This window comes from Rutidosis leptorrhynchoides, chromosome 1 (assembly GCF_046630445.1).
Source record: "Rutidosis leptorrhynchoides isolate AG116_Rl617_1_P2 chromosome 1, CSIRO_AGI_Rlap_v1, whole genome shotgun sequence".
NCBI lineage: Eukaryota > Viridiplantae > Streptophyta > Magnoliopsida > Asterales > Asteraceae > Rutidosis > Rutidosis leptorrhynchoides.
The window spans coordinates 480,008,041-480,031,365 of NC_092333.1; positions in this window are offsets into that span (position 1 = coordinate 480,008,041).

Genomic DNA, 23,325 nt, shown 5'->3' on the forward strand with positions numbered 1-23,325 from the left:
TGGTGAGTTATAGGTTTAACCTATATATATCAAATCATAATAATAGACCACAAGATTTCATATTTCAATACACATCCCATACATAGAGATAAAAATCATTCATATGGTGAACACCTGGTAACCGACATTAACAAGATGCATATATAAGAATATCCCCATCATTCCGGGACACCCTTCGGATATGATATAAATTTCGAAGTACTAAAGCATCCGGTTCTTTGGATGGGGTTTGTTAGGCCCAATAGATCTATCTTTAGGATTCGCGTCAATTAGGGTGTCTGTTCCCTAATTCTTAGATTACCAGACTTAATAAAAAGGGGCATATTCGATTTCGATAATTCAACCATAGAATGTAGTTTCACGTACTTGTGTCTACTTTGTAAATCATTTATAAAACCTGCATGTATTCTCATCCCAAAAATATTAGATTTTAAAAGTGGGACTATAACTCACTTTCACAGATTTTTACTTCGTCGGGAAGTAAGACTTGGCCACTGGTTGATTCACGAACCTATAACAATATATACATATATATCAAAGTATGTTCAAAATATATTTACAACACTTTTAATATATTTTGATGTTTTAAGTTTATTAAGTCAGCTGTCCTCGTTAGTAACCTACAACTAGTTGTCCACAGTTAGATGTACAGAAATAAATCGATAAATATTATCTTGAATCAATCCACGACCCAGTGTATACGTATCTCAGTATTGATCACAACTCAAACTATATATATTTTGGAATCAACCTCAACCCTGTATAGCTAACTCCAACATTCACATATAGAGTGTCTATGGTTGTTCCGAAATATATATAGATGTGTCGACATGATAGGTCGAAACATTATATACGTGTCTATGGTATCTTAAGATTACATAATATACAATACAAGTTGATTAAGTTATGGTTGGAATAGATTTGTTACCAATTTTCACGTAGCTAAAATGAGAAAAATTATCCAATCTTGTTTTACCCATAACTTCTTCATTTTAAATCCGTTTTGAGTGAATCAAATTGCTATGGTTTCATATTGAACTCTATTTTATGAATCTAAATAGAAAAATTATAGGTTTATAGTCGGAAAAATAAGTTACAAGTCGTTTTTGTAAAGGTAGTCATTTCAGTCGAAAGAACGACGTCTAGATGACCATTTTAGAAAACATACTTCCACTTTGAGTTTAACCATAATTTTTGGATATAGTTTCATGTTCATAATAAAAATCATTTTCTCAGAATAACAACTTTTAAATCAAAGTTTATCATAGTTTTTAATTAACTAACCCAAAACAGCCCGCGGTGTTACTACGACGGCGTAAATCCGGTTTTACGGTGTTTTTCGTGTTTCCAGGTTTTAAATCATTAAGTTAGCATATCATACAGATATAGAACATGTGTTTAGTTGATTTTAAAAGTCAAGTTAGAAGGATTAACTTTTGTTTGCGAACAAGTTTAGAATTAACTAAACTATGTTCTAGTGATTACAAGTTTAAACCTTCGAATAAGATAGCTTTATATGTATGAATCGAATGATGTTATGAACATCATTACTACCTTAAGTTCCTTGGATAAACCTACTGGAAAAGAGAAAAATAGATCTAGCTTCAATGGATCCTTGGATGGCTCGAAGTTCTTGAAGCAGAATCATGACACGAAAACAAGTTCAAGTAAGATCATCACTTGAAATAAGATTGTTATAGTTATAGAAATTGAACCAAAGTTTGAATATGATTATTACCTTGTATTAGAATGATAACCTACTGTAAGAATCAAAGATTTCTTGAGGTTGGATGATCACCTTACAAGATTGGAAGTGAGCTAGCAAACTTGAAAGTATTCTTGATTTTATGAAACTAGAACTTTTAGAATTTATGAAGAACACTTAGAACTTGAAGATAGAACTTGAGAGAGATCAATTAGATGAAGAAAATTGAAGAATGAAAGTGTTTGTAGGTGTTTTTGGTCGTTGGTGTATGGATTAGATATAAAGGATATATAATTTTGTTTTCATGTAAATAAGTCATGAATGATTACTCATATTTTTGTAATTTTATGAGATATTTCATGCTAGTTGCCAAATGATGGTTCCCACATGTGTTAGATGACTCACATGGGCTGCTAAGAGCTGATCATTGGAGTGTATATACCAATAGTACATACATCTAAAAGCTGTGTATTGTACGAGTACGAATACGGGTGCATACGAGTAGAATTGTTGATGAAACTGAACGAGGATGTAATTGTAAGCATTTTTGTTAAGTAGAAGTATTTTGATAAGTGTCTTGAAGTCTTTCAAAAGTGTATGAATACATATTAAAACACTACATGTATATACATTTTAACTGAGTCGTTAAGTCATCGTTAGTCGTTACATGTAAATGTTGTTTTGAAACCTTTAGGTTAACGATCTTGTTAAATGTTGTTAACCCAATGTTTATAATATCAAAAGAGATTTTAAATTATTATATTATCATGATATTATGATGTACGAATATCTCTTAATATGATATATATTCATTAAATGTCGTTACAACGATAATCGTTACATATATGTCTCGTTTCAAAATCATTAAGTTAGTAGTCTTGTTTTTACATATGTAGTTCATTGTTAATATACTTAATGATATGTTTACTTATCATAATATCATGTTAACTATATATATAACCATATATATGTCATCATATAGTTTTTACAAGTTTTAACGTTGGTGAATCACCGGTCAACTTGGGTAGTCAATTGTCTATATGAAACCTATTTCAATTAATCAAGTCTTAACAAGTTTGATTGCTTAATATGTTGGAAACATTTAATCATGTAAATATCAATCTCAATTAATATATATAAACATGGAAAAGTTCGGGTCACTACAGTACCTACCCGTTAAATAAATTTCGTCCCGAAATTTTAAGCTGTTGAAGGTGTTGACGAATCTTCTGGAAAGAGATGCGGGTATTTCTTCTTCATCTGATCTTCACGCTCCCAGGTGAACTCGGGTCCTCTACGAGCATTCCATCGAACCTTAACAATTGGTATCTTGTTTTGCTTAAGTCTTTTAACCTCACGATCCATTATTTCGACGGGTTCTTCGATGAATTGAAGTTTTTCGTTGATTTGGATTTCATCTAACGGAATAGTGAGATCTTCTTTAGCAAAACATTTCTTCAAATTCGAGACGTGGAAAGTGTTATGTACAGTCGCGAGTTGTTGAGGTAACTCAAGTCGGTAAGCTACTGGTCCGACACGATCAATAATCTTGAATGGTCCAATATACCTTGGATTTAATTTCCCTCGTTTACCAAATCGAACAACGCCTTTCCAAGGTGCAACTTTAAGCATGACCATCTCTCCAATTTCAAATTCTATATCTTTTCTTTTAATGTCAGCGTAGCTCTTTTGTCGACTTTGGGCGGTTTTCAACCGTTGTTGAATTTGGATGATCTTCTCGGTAGTTTCTTGTATAATCTCCGGACCCGTAATCTGTCTATCCCCCACTTCACTCCAACAAATCGGAGACCTGCACTTTCTACCATAAAGTGCTTCAAACGGCGCCATCTCAATGCTTGAATGGTAGCTGTTGTTGTAGGAAAATTCTGCTAAGGGTAGATGTCGATCCCAACTGTTTCCGAAATCAATAACACATGCTCGTAGCATGTCTTCAAGCGTTTGTATCGTCCTTTCGCTCTGCCCATCAGTTTATGGATGATAGGCAGTACTCATGTCTAGACGAGTTCCTAATGCTTGCTGTAATGTCTGCCAGAATCTTGAAATAAATCTGTCATCCCTATCAGAGATAATAGAGATTGGTATTCCATGTCTGGAGATGACTTCCTTCAAATACAGTCGTGCTAACTTCTCCATCTTGTCATCTTCTCTTATTGGCAGGAAGTGTGCTGATTTGGTGAGACGATCAACTATTACCCAAATAGTATCAAAACCACTTGCAGTCCTTGGCAATTTAGTGATGAAATCCATGGTAATGTTTTCCCATTTCCATTCTGGGATTTCGGGTTGTTGAAGTAGACCTGATGGTTTCTGATGCTCAGCTTTGACCTTAGAACACGTCAAACATTCTCCTACGTATTTTGCAACATCGGCTTTCATACCCGGCCACCAAAAATGTTTCTTGAGATCCTTGTACATCTTCCCCGTTCCAGGATGTATTGAGTATCTGGTTTTATGAGCTTCTCTAAGTACCATTTCTCTCATATCTCCAAATTTTGGTACCCAAATCCTTTCAGCCCTATACCGGGTTCCGTCTTTCCGAATATTAAGATGCTTCTCCGATCCTTTGGGTATTTCATCCTTTAAATTTCCCTCTTTTAAAACTCCTTGTTGCGCCTCCTTTATTTGAGTAGTAAGGTTATTATGAATCATTATATTCATAGATTTTACTCGAATGGGTTCTCTGTCCTTCCTGCTCAAGGCATCGGCTACCACATTTGCCTTCCCCAGGTGGTAACGAATCTCAAAGTCGTAATCATTCAATAATTCAATCCACCTACGCTGCCTCATATTCAGTTGTTTCTGATTAAATATGTGTTGAAGACTTTTGTGGTCGGTATATATAATACTTTTGACCCCATATAAGTAGTGCCTCCAAGTCTTTAATGCAAAAATAACCGCGCCTAATTCCAAATCATGCGTCGTATAATTTTGTTCGTGAATCTTCAATTGTCTAGACGTATAAGCAATCACCTTTGTTCGTTGCATTAATACACAACCGAGACCTTGCTTTGATGCGTCACAATAAATCACAAAATCATCATTCCCTTCAGGCAATGAAAATATAGGTGCCGTAGTTAGCTTTTTCTTCAATAACTGAAACGCTTTCTCCTGTTCATCATTCCATTCAAATTTCTTCCCTTTATGCGTTAATGCAGTCAAGGGTTTTGCTATTCTGGAAAAGTCTTGGATGAACCTTCTGTAGTAACCAGCTAGTCCTAAAAACTGGCGTATGTGTTTCGGAGTTTTCGGGGTTTCCCACTTTTCAACAGTTTCTATCTTTGCCGGATCCACCTTAATACCTTCTTTGTTCACTATGTGACCGAGGAATTGAACTTCTTCCAACCAAAATGCACACTTTGAAAACTTAGCGTACAATTCTTCCTTCCTCAATACTTCTAACACCTTTCTCAAATGTTCACCGTGTTCTTGGTCATTCTTTGAGTAAATAAGTATGTCATCAATGAAAACAATGACAAACTTGTCAAGGTATGGTCCACACACTCGATTCATAAGGTCCATGAACACAGCTGGTGCATTAGTTAAACCAAACAGCATGACCATAAACTCGTAATGACCGTAACGTGTTCTGAAAGCAGTCTTTGGAATATCATCTTCTTTCACCCGCATTTGATGATACCCGGAACGTAAGTCAATCTTTGAATAAACAGACGAGCCTTGTAGTTGATCAAATAAGTCGTCGATTCTCGGTAGTGGGTAGCGATTCTTGATGGTAAGTTTGTTCAACTCTCGGTAGTCGATACACAACCTGAATGTACCATCTTTCTTCTTGACAAACAAAACAGGAGCTCCCCACGGTGATGTGCTTGGTCGAATGAAACCACGCTCTAAAAGTTCTTGTAATTGGCTTTGCAGTTCTTTCATTTCGCTGGGTGCGAGTCTGTAAGGAGCACGAGCTATTGGTGCAGCTCCTGGTACAAGATCTATTTGAAATTCAACGGATCGATGTGGGGGTAATCCCGGTAATTCTTTCGGAAATACATCGGGAAATTCTTTTGCAATGGGAACATCATTGATGCTCTTTTCTTCAGTTTGTACTTTCTCGACGTGTGCTAGAACAGCATAGCAACCTTTTCTTATTAGTTTTTGTGCCTTCAAATTACTAATAAGATGTAGCTTCGTGTTGCCCTTTTCTCCGTACACCATTAAGGGTTTTCCTTTTTCTCGTATAATGCGAATTGCATTTTTGTAACAGACGATCTCTGCTTTCACTTCTTTCAACCAGTCCATACCGATTATCACATCAAAACTCCCTAACTCTACTGGTATCAAATCAATCTTAAATGTTTCACTAACCAGTTTAATTTCTCGATTCCGACATATATTATCTGCTGAAATTAATTTACCATTTGCTAATTCGAGTAAAAATTTACTATCCAAAGGCGTCAATGGACAACTTAATTTAGCACAAAAATCTCTACTCATATAGCTTCTATCCGCACCCGAATCAAATAAAACGTAAGCAGATTTATTGTCAATAAGAAACGTACCCGTAACAAGCTCCGGGTCTTCCTGTGCCTCTGCCGCATTAATATTGAAAACTCTTCCGCGGCCTTGTCCATTCGTGTTCTCCTGGTTCGGGCAATTTCTAATAATGTGGCCCGGTTTTCCACATTTATAACAAACTACATTGGCATAACTTGCTCCGACACTACTTGCTCCGCCATTACTCGTTCCGACACCATTTGTTCCTTTCGTTCTATTAAACCCTGGTCCGTAAACCTCACACTTCGCCGCGCTATGACCATTTCTTTTACACTTGTTGCAAAATTTGGTGCAGAACCCCGAGTGATACTTTTCACACCTTTGGCATAGCTGCTTCTGATTGTTGTTGTTGTTGTGTTTATTATTGTTGTTGGGATGATTGTTGTAGTTGCTGTTGCTGTTGTTGTTGTTGTTGTTGTTGGGCCGTTTGTTGTAGTTTCGATTGATGTTGCGATTGTTGGGATAATTGTTGTGATTATTGTTGTAATTGCTGTTGTTATTGTATTGGTGATTCTTATCACCGTTATCCTCCCACTTTCTTTTGACTTGCTTCACATTGGCCTCTTCAGCAGTCTGTTCTTTAATTCTTTATTCAATCTGGTTCACTAGTTTGTGAGCCATTCTACATGCCTGTTGTATAGAGGCGGGCTCGTGTGAACTTATATCTTCTTAGATTCTTTCCGGTAATCCTTTCACAAATGCGTCGATCTTCTCTTCCTCATCTTCGAATGCTCCCGGACACAATAGGCACAATTCTGTGAATCGTCTTTCGTACGTGGTAATATCAAATCCTTGGGTTCGTAACCCTCTAAGTTCTGTCTTGAGCTTATTGACCTCGGTTCTGGGACGGTACTTCTCGTTCATCAAGTGCTTGAATGCTGACCACGGTAGTGCGTACGCATCGTCTTGTCCCACTTACTCTAGATAGGTATTCCACCATGTTAACGCAGAACCTGTGAAGGTATGCGTAGCGTACTTCACTTTGTCCTCTTCAGTACACTTACTTATGGCAAACACCGATTCGACCTTCTCGGTCCACCGTTTCAATCCGATCGGTCCTTCGGTTCCATCAAATTCCAAAGGTTTGCAGGCAGTGAATTCTTTGTAGGTGCATCCTACACGATTTCCTGTACTGCTAGATCCAAGGTTATTGTTGGTATGTAGCGCAGCCTGTACTGCGGCTATGTTTGAAGCTAGAAAAGTACGGAATTCCTCTTCATTCATATTCACGGTGTGTCGAGTAGTCGGTGCCATTTCCTTCAAAATAGTCAAATGGAACAAGTTAATCATACAGAATATTAAGAGTAGTTAATAGTATTTCGTAGCATAATATGAACTCATTTATAAAAGCTTTTTCTTCATATTAGCGTTTTATAAGTTTAAATTCGGGTAGTACCTACCCGTTAAGTTCATACTTAGTAGCTAATATACAATTCAACTACTACAATTCTATATGAAAAACTGATTATAATAATATTTCGCGTTCAAACTTTTATACAATATTTTACAAACTTACAATACCGCTTATTTTACATAAAGCATGAAATATAGCACACAATAACTTCGATACAAGATAGTTGTGAAGATAATTCTAGCTAGTACACAAGTCGTTCAGCAAAGGCAATAAAGACACGTAATTCATACGTCCAGAAACAAGTCATGCATTCTGGTTTTACTAGGACTACTTCCCATCCTTGGTCTTGTGGAACATAACCGTTATGGCCGTTGATAAGATAGCGTGTTGTAACGTCGTCAAAGGGACGAGGGTTACGTAATGTCCAACAGTCCCGTAACAATCTAAAAACCTCATTTCTTACCTCAATTACCGACTCCGTCACTTGTGGAAACATTTTGTTTAATAGTTGTAGCCCGATGTTCTTGTTCTCACTTTGGTGAGAAGCGAACATTACTAATCCGTAAGCATAACATGCTTCTTTATGTTGCATGTTAGCCGCTTTTTCTAAATCACGAAGTCCAATATTCGGATATATTGAGTCAAAATAATTTCTTAACCCGTTGCGTAAAATAGCATTTGGGTTCCCCGCAATATATGCGTCAAAGTAAACACATCGTAACTTATGGGTTTCCCAATGTGCTATCCCCATCTTTCAAACGAAAGTCTCTTATAAACCAAGACATTCTTGGAACGTTCTTCGAATGTCTTACAAACTGATCTCGCCTTAAATAGTTGTGCCGAGGAATTTTGGCCGACTCTAGACAAGATTTCATCAATCATGTCTCCGGGTAGGTCTCTTAAAATATTGGGTTGTCTATCCATTTTGTGTTTTTAAACTGTAAAATAGACAAGAGTTAGATTCATAAAAAAATACTTATTAATACAAGCAATTTTTACATATATCATAAAGCATAAGAACACTATATTACATATATTACACCACACGAATACAACTATCTTATTCCGACTGGCTCGTTTCTTCTTCTTCGGTTTTGGTTCGTTTTGCCAAGTTTCTAGGGATATATGATGTTCCCCTAATACGAGCCGTCGTTGTCCACATTGGTTTAGAAAAACCTGGTGGTTTAGAGGTTCCCGGGTCATTGTTACAACTTAAGGACTTCGGGGGTTGACGATACATATAAAGTTCATCGGGGTTGGAATTAGATTTCTCTATTTTTATGCCCTTCCCCTTATTATTTTCTTTTGCCTTTTTAAATTCAGTTGGGGTAATTTCTATAACATCATTGGAATTCTCGTCGGAATCCGATTCATCGGAGAATTGGTAATCCTCCCAATATTTTGCTTCCTTGGCGGAAACACCATTGACCATAATTAACCTTGGTCGGTTGGTTGAGGATTCTCTTTTACTTAACCGTTTTATTATTTCCCCCACCGGTTCCGATTCTTCTTCCGGTTCCGATTCTTCTTCCGGTTCCGATTCTTCTTTCGGTTCCGACTCTTCTTCCGGTTCCTCTTCGGGAACTTGTGAATCAGTCCACGAATCATTCCAATTTACATTTGACTCTTCATTATTATTAGGTGAGTCAATGGGACTTGTTCTAGAGGTAGACATCTATCACATAATATCAAACACGTTAAGAGATTAATATATCACATAATATTCATATGTTAAAAATATATAGTTTCCAACAAAAATGTTAAGCAATCATTTTTAAAGAAAACACGGTCGAAGTCCAGAATCACTAATGCATCCTAACAAACTCGATAAGACACACTAATGCAAATTTTCTGGTTCTCTAAGACCAACGCTCGGATACCAACTGAAATGTCCCGTTCTTATTGATTAAAAACGTTCCATATTAATTGATTTCGTTGCGAGGTTTTGACCTCTATATGAGACATTTTTCAAAGACTGCATTCATTTTAAAACAAACCATAACCTTTATTTCATCAATAAAGGTTTAAAAAGCTTTACGTAGATTATCAAATAATGATAATCTAAAATATCCTGTTTACACACGACCATTACATAATGGTTTACAATACAAATATGTTACAACAAAATAAGTTTCTTGAATGCAGTTTTTACACAATATCATACAAGCATGGACTCCAAATCTCATCCTTATTTAAGTATGCGACAGCGGAAGCTCTTAATAATCACCTGAGAATAAACATGCTTAAAACGTCAACAAAAATGTTGGTGAGTTATAGGTTTAACCTATATATATCAAATCATAATAATAGACCACAAGATTTCATATTTCAATACACATCCCATACATAGAGATAAAAATCATTCATATGGTGAACACCTGGTAACCGACATTAACAAGATGCATATATAAGAATATCCCCATCATTCCGGGACACCCTTCGGATATGATATAAATTTCGAAGTACTAAAGCATCCGGTTCTTTGGATGGGGTTTGTTAGGCCCAATAGATCTATCTTTAGGATTCGCGTCAATTAGGGTGTCTGTTCCCTAATTCTTAGATTACCAGACTTAATAAAAAGGGGCATATTCGATTTCGATAATTCAACCATAGAATGTAGTTTCACGTACTTGTGTCTACTTTGTAAATCATTTATAAAACCTGCATGTATTCTCATCCCAAAAATATTAGATTTTAAAAGTGGGACTATAACTCACTTTCACAGATTTTTACTTTGTCGGGAAGTAAGACTTGGCCACTGGTTGATTCACGAACCTATAACAATATATACATATATATCAAAGTATGTTCAAAATATATTTACAACACTTTTAATATATTTTAATGTTTTAAGTTTATTAAGTCAGCTGTCCTCGTTAGTAACCTACAACTAGTTGTCCACAGTTAGATGTACAGAAATAAATCGATAAATATTATCTTGAATCAATCCACGAGCCAGTGTATACGTATCTCAGTATTGATCACAACACAAACTATATATATTTTGGAATCAACCTCAACCCTGTATAGCTAACTCCAACATTCACATATAGAGTGTCTATGGTTGTTCCGAAATATATATAGATGTGTCGACATGATAGGTCGAAACATTGTATACGTGTCTATGGTATCTCAAGATTACATAATATACAATACAAGTTGATTAAGTTATGGTTGGAATAGATTTGTTACCAATTTTCACGTAGCTAAAATGAGAAAAATTATCCAATCTTGTTTTACCCATAACTTCTTCATTTTAAATCCGTTTTGAGTGAATCAAATTGCTATGGTTTCATATTGAACTCTATTTTATGAATCTAAACATAAAAAGTATAGGTTTATAGTCGGAAAAATAAGTTACAAGTCGTTTTTGTAAAGGTAGTCATTTCAGTCGAAAGAACGACGTCTAGATGACCATTTTAGAAAACATACTTCCACTTTGAGTTTAACCATAATTTTTGGATATAGTTTCATGTTCATAATAAAAATCATTTTCTCAGAATAACAACTTTTAAATCAAAGTTTATCATAGTTTTTAATTAACTAACCCAAAACAGCCCGCGGTGTTACTACGACGGCGTAAATCCGGTTTTACGGTGTTTTTCGTGTTTCCAGGTTTTAAATCATTAAGTTAGCATATCATACAGATATAGAACATGTGTTTAGTTGATTTTAAAAGTCAAGTTAGAAGGATTAACTTTTGTTTGCGAACAAGTTTAGAATTAACTAAACTATGTTCTAGTGATTACAAGTTTAAACCTTCGAATAAGATAGCTTTATATGTATGAATCGAATGATGTTATGAACATCATTACTACCTTAAGTTCCTTGGATAAACCTACTGGAAAAGAGAAAAATAGATCTAGCTTCAATGGATCCTTGGATGGCTCGAAGTTCTTGAAGCAGAATCATGACACGAAAACAAGTTCAAGTAAGATCATCACTTGAAATAAGATTGTTATAGTTATAGAAATTGAACCAAAGTTTGAATATGATTATTACCTTGTATTAGAATGATAACCTACTGTAAGAAACAAAGATTTCTTGAGGTTGGATGATCACCTTACAAGATTGGAAGTGAGCTAGCAAACTTGAAAATATTCTTGATTTTATGAAACTAGAACTTTTAGAATTTATGAAGAACACTTAGAACTTGAAGATAGAACTTGAGAGAGATCAATTAGATGAATAAAATTGAAGAATGAAAGTGTTTGTAGGTGTTTTTGGTCGTTGGTGTATGGATTAGATATAAAGGATATATAATTTTGTTTTCATGTAAATAAGTCATGAATGATTACTCATATTTTTGTAATTTTATGAGATATTTCATGCTAGTTGCCAAATGATGGTTCCCACATGTGTTAGGTAACTCACATGGGCTGCTAAGAGCTGATCATTGGAGTGTATATACCAATAGTACATACATCTAAAAGCTGTGTATTGTACGAGTACGAATACGGGTGCATACGAGTAGAATTGTTGATGAAACTGAACGAGGATGTAATTGTAAGCATTTTTGTTAAGTAGAAGTATTTTGATAAGTGTCTTGAAGTCTTTCAAAAGTGTATGAATACATATTAAAACACTACATGTATATACATTTTAACTGAGTCGTTAAGTCATCGTTAGTCGTTACATGTAAATGTTGTTTTGAAACCTTTAGGTTAACGATCTTGTTAAATGTTGTTAACCCAATGTTTATAATATCAAAAGAGATTTTTAAATTATTATATTATCATGATATTATGATGTACAAATATATATTCATTAAATGTCGTTACAACGATAATCGTTACATATATGTCTCGTTTCAAAATCATTAAGTTAGTAGTCTTGTTTTTACATATGTAGTTCATTGTTAATATACTTAATGATATGTTTACTTATCATAATATCATGTTAACTATATATATAACCATATATATGTCATCATATAGTTTTTACAAGTTTTAACGTTCGTGAATCACCGGTCAACTTGGGTAGTCAATTGTCTATATGAAACCTATTTCAATTAATCAAGTCTTAACAAGTTTGATTGCTTAATATGTTGGAAACATTTAATCATGTAAATATCAATCTCAATTAATATATATAAACATGGAAAAGTTCGGGTCACTACACCAGGTGTAGCAGCAGGTGACATCGAATTGGTGATTTGTCGATGTAAAGATGGTTGTTTTGTATGAGTACGCTTATGTTCATCATGCTTCTAACCGTAGTATGGTTTCAACGAAAGACGAGGATGATGATGATGATTGATGGTTGGGTTCCGGCCAGTGACAAAATCATAAGGAAGATGGTTCGATGGTTCTAGGATGGTGATGCCGGATAGCGTAGGTAAAAGGTTTCAAGTGTTGGTGATAGTGTTTATGGTGTCGAGTGGCAATCATCATTTAACAGAAGTTGCCGAGAATGGTAGTAGTAACAAAGGTTCTCATGATGGTTTAAATTGGTGCTGGTGGCGGTTGAGGTGGAGATGGAAGTGATTGTGGGTGTCGGTGTTGAGGTGGTGTTTTGGTGGTTTGGAAGTGCATGTTACGCCACAAGTAATAGACATATTGTAATGGTGAGTGCTCTTAAACGGTGAGTTAATAACATTGGTGTGGTTATCGAAACAGAAACATGAAGTAGTCGATCAAAAACAGCAGTTCACAAAGGTGGTGAGGTTTGTTGCTCACAATGAAAAAGAAGAAGGTTGTTTTGTGGTTCTAGTGAAAACTTAAAAGATATATGTATATGGAAGTGGGTTTGTTAGCGTAAGTATATGATGTATACATATAAAGAATTGAATTAGTTTCAAGTGGGATAGTGGTGTAGTTGATAGAAAGCAAGATACATGGAATCAACTTGCATTTGTTTGTATACTGTGGTAGGATTCGATTAGGTATCAAATGTAGAGACAGAAACAATAATTATCTACAGTTCAATAGCAATGTGTAACCACTTAGGATTCCTTTCCATGATTATATAATTTTATATAGAAAAATTATATTTAATAATTATATAAATGGTAATTAAAATACTAATATTAATATTAATATTGTTATTGTTAGTAAACACTAAAAATAAAAATACAGATAATGGAAGGACATATTAGTTGATATATATTTGTTTTTATTGAATATCATTAATAATGTATATATATATTTATAATAATAATAATATTATACAAATATATTTTCAACTTGTAATTACTTTTATATACATATACATATTTATTTACAAACAATAGTTCGTGAATCGTCGGGAATAGTTAAAGGTCAATTGAATATATATAACAGTTCAAAATTTTTGAGACTCAACATTACAATCTTTGCTTATCGTGTCGAAATCATGTAAAGATTAAGTTTAAATTTGGTCGGAAATTCCCGGGTCGTCACAGTACCTACCCGTTAAAGAAATTTCGTCCGGAAATTTGAGTGAGGTGGTCATGGCTAACAATACAAATGTTTTCATGACGAATATGAGCTGATAATTAGGGTTTTATCATTATTGATTAAGATAGGTAAAACGATTCGATTATGTGAGGTGTACGAGAGAAGTTATCACAAAAGATTGAGATGAGTAAATGCAGGTTTCTCTTAACCGATGACGTAGTCATGGTTGATTTTAGAAAATAAGATGCTTCTTTACTTTTGACGTTGTTTTGGTTGAATTCCGGAATTCAAGGGATTTAAGGAAAATCTTCGAAATCTAAAACATTTGATTCTTCGACGAATAAGGAAATTAAAATCTCTATAATTAATGCAGAAATCTGCCTTGATTTCTTTGTCTGGTATTTTCACTATAAATGAACTTCTTCCGTTCCCTTACTATCACCATTCCTATACTTTCTTCCCCTATTCTTACTTCTAAAATATTGTGGAAATGCTCCATCCAGTTTTGATTCTTGATATTTTCCTATCTATGTATCTGTCATCCTTCTTTTCAATCTTCCACCAGAAAATCTGTTTACTCCTACTATTGCCTTGGGGAAATATTATTCTTAATTATTCCATGTCTTTATATTGTTATTCGTATTAATAACCACGGTTTGTAACCTCCGTGTTATTATTGGGCTTTATATTTTCTCTTATATTTTGGAGCTTTGTCCCTTCGTTTCTTCTTCTTGCGATTAAACATCGCTTGTAATAGTTTAGAATTCGCAGATATAAACTTCAGAATGAACATTGTTAATGTTCTAAGAAGGAAATCGTAATGGCACGATTTGATTTATCAAATTATCATAATCACTAAGAATAGAACTATCAAGAATATATTTTCTTGATATGTTCAGAAGTTAATATGAATGGAAGAATTATGTAACATGGCACGTGATGACGTTAGGATCTGTGAATCATCACGTCCCATTAGAAACTCAGCATGACTTACTGTAATATAATCACGTTGATCAAGTGTCATTATATTATACTAACTCATGCATCAGTTCTCAACATTACTTCAATAACATTCATATTTTAGCTCGAAAGTTTACAGAATATAGAAATTAACAGTTTCTATATGATGTAATACTGATAGTACGAAGAGATTAATGATTTCAGATAAAAATAATTATAAAAATATCTCCAGAAATATGGAGGATATTTATAATGAAAGGTACGATAATATCTCAGAATATCTAAGATCAGAGGATGATAGAAACTATTGTCTGCAAGGGTTTAGAGTAAGGAGCAAGATATTCACTAAAGACTTTAGCAGACATTGAATCATTTGGATTCTTTGAAGTCAAACTTATTCTTTGTGATTTGTCCACGGCTTTCTTCCTAGTTTCGCATAATCAACCTTTCGGTACTAAATTTTCTATTGAATGTTTCCAATATAATGATACACAGGAAGTACGAAGAGGTATATAATTTTGGACGAGAATATTTATGAAAATATCCTCAGAAATATCGAAGATATTGATGATGATATTTTGGAATTTATAAGTTCGATGGTTGTTGAGGAAGATTTTTCCGCAAGATTTTAACATGACTTCGGAGCAAGATATTCTCTAAAGATTTCAATGGATCTAGATTTATCTGGGTTCTATGAATTTAGGGTATGTTACTTGTATTTCTCCTTGGTTTCCTTTATGGTTAGCTCGATCTGTTTTTCAGTTCCAACTTTTCTGAGCTTTTCCAACATACTATTCTTTATCATCAAACTTTCGATGATTAAGGTCATTTACGGTTGTCTATAGTTTCTGCTGCTTCATTCAGCTTTTTCAACATTCAGAGTATTGATTTGTGACTGAGTGCTTTTCAGAATTTCAAAATGAGAGATCATACTTCTAAGAGATAAATGTCATACATATAACTGTTGATGTAGATATGCTGTGAGTTTTCAAATTACTGATTGCTGATTCCTGGTAATTGTTATGGCAGTTCTCGTTACAAGATGCGGATGAGTACATGACGCGACTTCAATAGATAAATATAGGGATTTGTCGGAGGAATTTAAACTAAGGAGCGACAAGGTTGCTGGTGCATCTGCTGGTAATATGGTGGAATATAAAAGATTTCTCCAGTATCAAAAGGGTAATCGTATATACCAGGATTATAGTAAGGCTACTTCGAATGAAAAGTCGAAGTTGACTTGCTGGAGCTGTGACAAAATTGGCTACTTTGAAAAGGGATCGCAAAGTTATTTTTGCTAATAATTGCCAAAGGATCTGACGCGGCTACGTGTTAAACTTTTACTCAGTTGCCGAGAGTTTCTTAGGTGCGATACTATATACATAAATCTTTCCTTCCGTAGATGAAGTTCGGTAGGTTCATCCTCTCGTTTGAGGTGTTTTCAGGAATTATGACAGGTTTGAACGCAGATCGTAATCGTCAAGATACAAATGAGGTTTAAGATGAAATCAAGTGGTAAACTTGAAGAATTGTTTAGTTTCATATGTTATAGTTAATATTTTAATTCATTTTAATTGTCCAATGTTGATAGTCTTCAGTTGATAGTCCACAGTTAGCAGTGTACAAATAATAATTCATATATAGTTTACTATATAATATTCGGATTAATTAATACGTATCGTGACCCGTGTACATGTCTCAGACTCGATCACAACTCAAACTATATATATTATTATAGAATCAACCTCAACCCTGTATAGCTAACTCTCGCATTACTGCATATAGAGTGTCTATGGTTATTCCAAATAATATATATAGATGGGTCGATATGATATGTCAAAAACCTTGTATACGTGTCCCGACATTTAAAGTGCGTAAAATAAATAACAGAATTTAATTGACGATAAATAAAGTGCGTAAAGTAAAAAACTGAAATTAAATGACGATAAATAAAATTGCGATAATTTAATTGCGATAAATAAACTGCGATAAATAAAATGTAATCGGTTAGCTAGGAACAGTTAGCTGGAAACAGTTAGCGTGGATTCTTAACAAAATTTCTCATAGTTAATTTGTTTGTTTCTAACAAATTTTATTTTGTCCAATATTTTCTTCATTATGCCACTTGTTAGATTATGATAAATCAAAATCCAAATATGAAATTGGATGAATATGGTTATTCTGTGGTGAACGGATTTGTATATCGGTGGATGTAAGTAGGATAGTATATGACTGTTGAAACAGATTCAAAGAATGTACAATGTAACTTATTAATGTGAAATTTAAATATTCCTCGGGTATTACCTACCCGTTAAAATATTTTCACCATTAACAGTTTATACAAGAGAATTTTTAATTACAATCTTTATGAAAACATATATACATATATATTTTCTTCAGATGTATTCATGGATTTAATGAGTTAATATGATATTAAACTCATTTGCTTTTCGGTTGGGACTAGAATAAATAATCTCTAAAACTTTAGAGATTACATATTCGCCATGTCGAACGAAGATAAATGAGGTAGAACAATACGTAGAACGAAGATCATACTCAAAGTACAGATGATGATATTGAAGCATGGATTGTTGATGGTACTGGTGCTGTTATTGATGGTACTGTTGGTGCCGATGATGTTGCTGAAGCTGGTACATTTTGCACCATATTCTCCGAATTGATTATTCGAGCGCGTAGTTCGTTGACTTATTACTCCAGGATGATTGTCGGTCGGAACGAGCGGATGAATAAAGTTCAGAATTGTGGATAGAATATAATCTTGTCGAGTTACCCTGGAAATGAGACTGAAAATGGTGTCTTGAACAGGTTCGCCGGTAAACACTTCAGGTTCATTGTGAGGTGAATTCGGTTGATGGAAGGGATTGCCTTTTGCGCGTTTCCATTAATTAAGTCGACTACGAACCCATCAGATGAATTGATAATGGCTGATTGGTTGATTCATCCCGATGACGCTGTTTTCAGAGCTTAGGTGAACATCTATGTCGGAATAGCTGTCAGAATAACTATCGGAATAGCTATCGGAATCTGAGGGACTCGAACTGGTTACAGGATTCATCTCGTACGATTAGATGAAGGATTTTCGATAAGAAACAGATTATAGGATGTAGATTAGTATCCTGCAATACATAATTTACATATGCATATATAATATTAAAATCTCATAAGTTACGGAGGAATCTACAGAAGCTATCAGACAAAGATAACAATAACAAATACGCTAAGATATGAATTTTTGTCTATACACTATTCATGCAGTCAATGCAATAAGATGTGTCTAGACTAAGAATAATAAGCAGGTAATTTACTAAGGATGATAAGCAAATGATTTCCGAAAAAATGATAAGCAAAACTTTTGACATGCAGACACGGTCGAAGTCCAGACTCACTAATGCATCTTAACGACTTATCAGTTAGACACACTAATGCAGACCCGGTTCACTAAGACCACCGCCCTGATACCAACTGAAATGACCCGTCCTAATCCATCCGGATGAAGTCCATATCAATTATAAACGATTCACAACAGTTGATTACATCGCGAGGTGCTTGACCTCTATATGATACATTTTACAAACATTGCATTGTTTCTGAAAAGACAATCTTTCATTACATCAAAAGTTGACAACATGCATACCATTTCGTAATATATCTTACTATAACTGACTTAATAATAATCTCGATGAACTCAATGACTCGAATGCAACGTCTTTTGAAATATGTCATGAATGACTCCAAGTAATATCTCTAAGATGAGCAAATGCACAGCGGAAGATTTCTTTCGTACCTGAGAATAAACATGCTTTAAAGTGTCAACAAAAAGGTTGGTGAGTTCATTAGTTTAACATAAATAATCATTTCATAATTTTAATAGACCACAAGATTTCATATTTTCAATTCTCATAAACATACGTCCCATGCATAGAGAAAAAATATCACTCATATGGATTGAACACCTGGTAACCGACATTCACAATATGCATACAAGAATATCCCCATCATTCCGGGATCCTCCATCGGGCATTATATAAATTTCAAAGTACTAAAGCATCCGGTACTTTGGATGGGGCTTGTTGGGCCCGATAGATCTATCTTTAGAGTTCGCGTCAATTAGGGTGTCTGTTCCCTAATTCTTAGATTACCAGACTTAATAAAAAGGGGCATATTCGATTTCGATCATTCAACCATATAATGTAGTTTCAATTACTTGTGTCTATTTCGTAAAACGGTTATAAAAACAGCGCATGTATTCTCAGTCCCAAAAATATATATTGCAAAAGTATTTAAAAAGGGATTAATGAAAATCACGCATATAAATATTATAAAACAGTTATTAAAACAGTGCATGTATTCTCAGCCTAAAAATATAAAGAGTAAAAGGGAATCAAATGAAACTCACCTAATGTATTTTGTAGTAAAAATACATATACCTATATTGAACAATGCAGGGTTGGCCTCGGATTCACGAACCTATATCATTTATATATATTAAGACATATAGTTGTAATCAAATAAATTCATATATTATATCTTAATTTATATATCTTATATATTTAGTTTAAAATAGTTAATATTTGTATAGTTTACTATTATATTTAAAATCAATAATTTATTATATGTAACTTTATATAAATAATCTTAATATATATATATATATATATATATATATATATATATATATATATATATATATATAATTATATGTAATATTAGGGTAGTGTAATATATATACTCTTATATATATAAAAAATATTTATTTGTTATATTAACATTGTTAATATAAAAGTAGTAATCATAATAATAATATTAATACTAGTAATAATAACAATAATAATAATAATAATAAAAGTAATAATGATAGTAATACTACTAATAATAATATCTATATAAAAATAATGATTTTTAACTAATAACAATAATAATACTAATATTTATTTTTATAACTTTAATGATAATAATGATAAGAATAATAATAATAAAAGTTATTAAATTGGATAAATACCTTAAAGATGAATTTCTTAAAAACATACCCAAGCCCGAGTTTGAACTCGCGACGTCCCGCTAACCTGAAACATACTTAACCATTCATCCATTTCAGTTTTTCTCTTTTTAAATAATAACCATAATCTATGTAACTCTTATCATTCTGTTTCCATTTCTTCTCCTTCCTCCCGAGAACAACAAAATAATATCCTATCATTTTTAATATCTCGTATCACTATCTATATCATCATCATCATCATAATTACCTTTATCACCTCCTCATTATCCACACTAACATCATCACTTATTATTTTATCAACACTAATATACATCATCATTATGTTATATCACATAATTATTGTTATTATATCATTGTTATCATGTATCATTATCGTGATCTATTACCATCACCAATAACATACTCATAACTATATTTGTTATGTTATCATACCCCGTCACCATCTACTCTCTCCATCATTATCGTTTTCTTTTATCATAAACACAATTATAACCATAACCTCATCATCATTCGATTAACATGATCATAAATTCATGTATATTATTCCAATCATCGCTGCATGTTAACATCACCACTCTCACATTAAGCCATCTATACATCGACCCATCTTATGCTTAAAAGGTCCAAGGAACAAAGTTTATTTGCCAATCCACTTAAGTGATTGACCCAACAGAAAATAGGTGCGGTGACCCAACAGGACACCATTACATTCTCGGCCCAAGACCTAGGATGAAGGCCCGTGGCCTGGTTTCTGCTTCGGAGTATAATAAAAAAAATACCGGTTGTAACAATACATGAATTGGCACGTGAATATACTAGTGGGGTTTAACTAGTTTATACTTTGTCGGCCACAAATTGAAATTTGTCCCATGCGTGAATCAAGATAAAGTAAATGAAAATTTTACGTCCCTTTCTTCAAGCATTAGGTGGTGTTAGACACAAGTGGCAAGGATTATTATATAAACACTTTTCTTAAACGCATACATCAATAATTATTCATCATCTCCTCTTGACAGCCTTTTTAACATCTTCGCATAATAATATCTATATAAAAACGAACCGTAGCAAGCTTTGTTGAAGAGTGAAAACAGAAACGTAATAGATTAGCAACAATATCGAACAAACTTAGTGTTCGGGTTATGAGCTCGTGACTAAAACAAAAACAGAAAAACTAAGCTGCAGAGTGAGGTGGTGTAGGGTTTCAATGGAGGTGATGAAAGTGGTGATTTGATGAGGTAAAGAAGCAGAAAATCTTACGTGTAGCAGCAGCATAGCTACAACGTGGTGGTGGTTATTGTTCCTCTGAATCAAACAGGACCCCAGGTGTAGCAGCAGGTGACATCGAATTGGTGATTTGTCGATGTAAAGATGGTTGTTTTGTATGAGTACGCTTATGTTCATCATGCTTCTAACCGTAGTATGGTTTCAACGAAAGACGAGGATGATGATGATGATTGATGGTTGGGTTTCGGCCAGTGACAAAATCATAAGGAAGATGGTTCGATGGTTCTAGGATGGTGATGCCGGATAGCATAGGTAAAAGGTTTCAAGTGTTGGTGATAGTGTTTATGGTGTCGAGTGGCAATCATCGTTTAACAGAAGTTGCCGAGAATGGTAGTAGTAACAAAGGTTCTCGTGATGGTTTAAATTGGTGCTGGTGGCGGTTGAGGTGGAGATGGAAGTGATTGTGGGTGTCGGTGTTGAGGTGGTGTTTTGGTGGTTTGGAAGTGCGTGTTACGCCACAAGTAATAGACATATTGTAATGGTGAGTGCTCTTAAACGGTGAGTTAATAACATTGGTGTGGTTATCGAAACAGAAACATGAAGTAGTCGATCAAAAACAGCAGTTCACAAAGGTGGTGAGGTTTGTTGCTCACAATGAAAAAGAAGAAGGTTGTTTTGTGGTTCTAGCGAAAACTTAAAAGATATATGTATATGGAAGCGGGTTTGTTAGCGTAAGTATATGATGTATGCATATAAAGAATTGAATTAGTTTCAAGTGGGATAGTGGTGTAGTTGATAGAAAGCAAGATACATGGAATCAACTTGCATTTGTTTGTATACTGTGGTAGGATTCGATTAGGTATCAAATGTAGAGACAGAAACAATAATTATCTACAGTTCGATAGCAATGTGTAACCACTTAGGATTCCTTTCCATGATTATATAATTTTATATAGAAAAATTATATTTAATAATTATATAAATGGTAATTAAAATACTAATATTAATATTAATATTGTTATTGTTAGTAAACACTAAAAATAAAAATACAGATAATGGAAGGACAGATTAGTTGATATATATTTGTTTTTATTAAATATCATTAATAATGTATATATATATTTATAATAATAATAATATTATACAAATATATTTTCAACTTGTAATTACTTTTATATACATATACATATTTATTTACAAACAATAGTTCGTGAATCATCGGGAATAGTTAAAGGTCAATTGAATATATATAACAGTTCAAAATTTTTGAGACTCAACATTACAATCTTTGCTTATCGTGTCGAAATCATGTAAAGATTAAGTTTAAATTTGGTCGGAAATTCCCGGGTCGTCACATATAAGGTGCGCGAGCTACAGGTGCAGCTCCTGGCACTAAATCGATCTAAAATTCCACTGCCCTCGGTGGTGGTAATCCAGGTAACTCCTCTGGAAAGACATCAGGAAACTCGTTCACAATCCGTACGTCATTCACACTCTTCACCTCGGTTTCTACTGTTTTCACATGTGCTAGAACAGCAAGACGTCCCTTCTTCATAATCTTTTGCGCTTTCACGCAACTAATGAGGTTCAACTTCGAGGTACATCTCTCTCCATAGATAACCAGTGGTTCGCCATCTCCTTGTGGTATGCGAAGTGCTTTATCTCCACAAATAATATCTGCCTTTATCTTACTCAACCAATCCATACCAACGATCACGTCAAAACTTCCCAGTTTGATAAGTATCAAATCAATTTCGAAATTTGCACCAGCTATGTTGATAATAGCTCCTCGACTAATGTGGTCAACTTTTTCAAGTTTACCGTTGGCGACCTCGACAAGCATACTCTCTTTTAACGGGACTAATGACCAATTAATCTTATCGCAAAAATGTCTACATACATAACTTCTATCCGCACCAGTATCAAACAAGACATAAGCTAAAAGATTGTTGATTTTGAATATACCTGTCACCAAGTCGGGGTTATTGCGTGCATCCCTTGCATTAACATTAAAAGCTCTACCACGGGATGGTCCTCCGTCTTTTCGCTTGTTTGGGCACGCATTTCTGAAATGTCCCGTTTGCCCGCATTCGTAGCACTTCTTAGGTCAATTGGTGTTTGGCTTCCCATTCAAAGTGGTGACCTTTCACTCCTTTCCGAT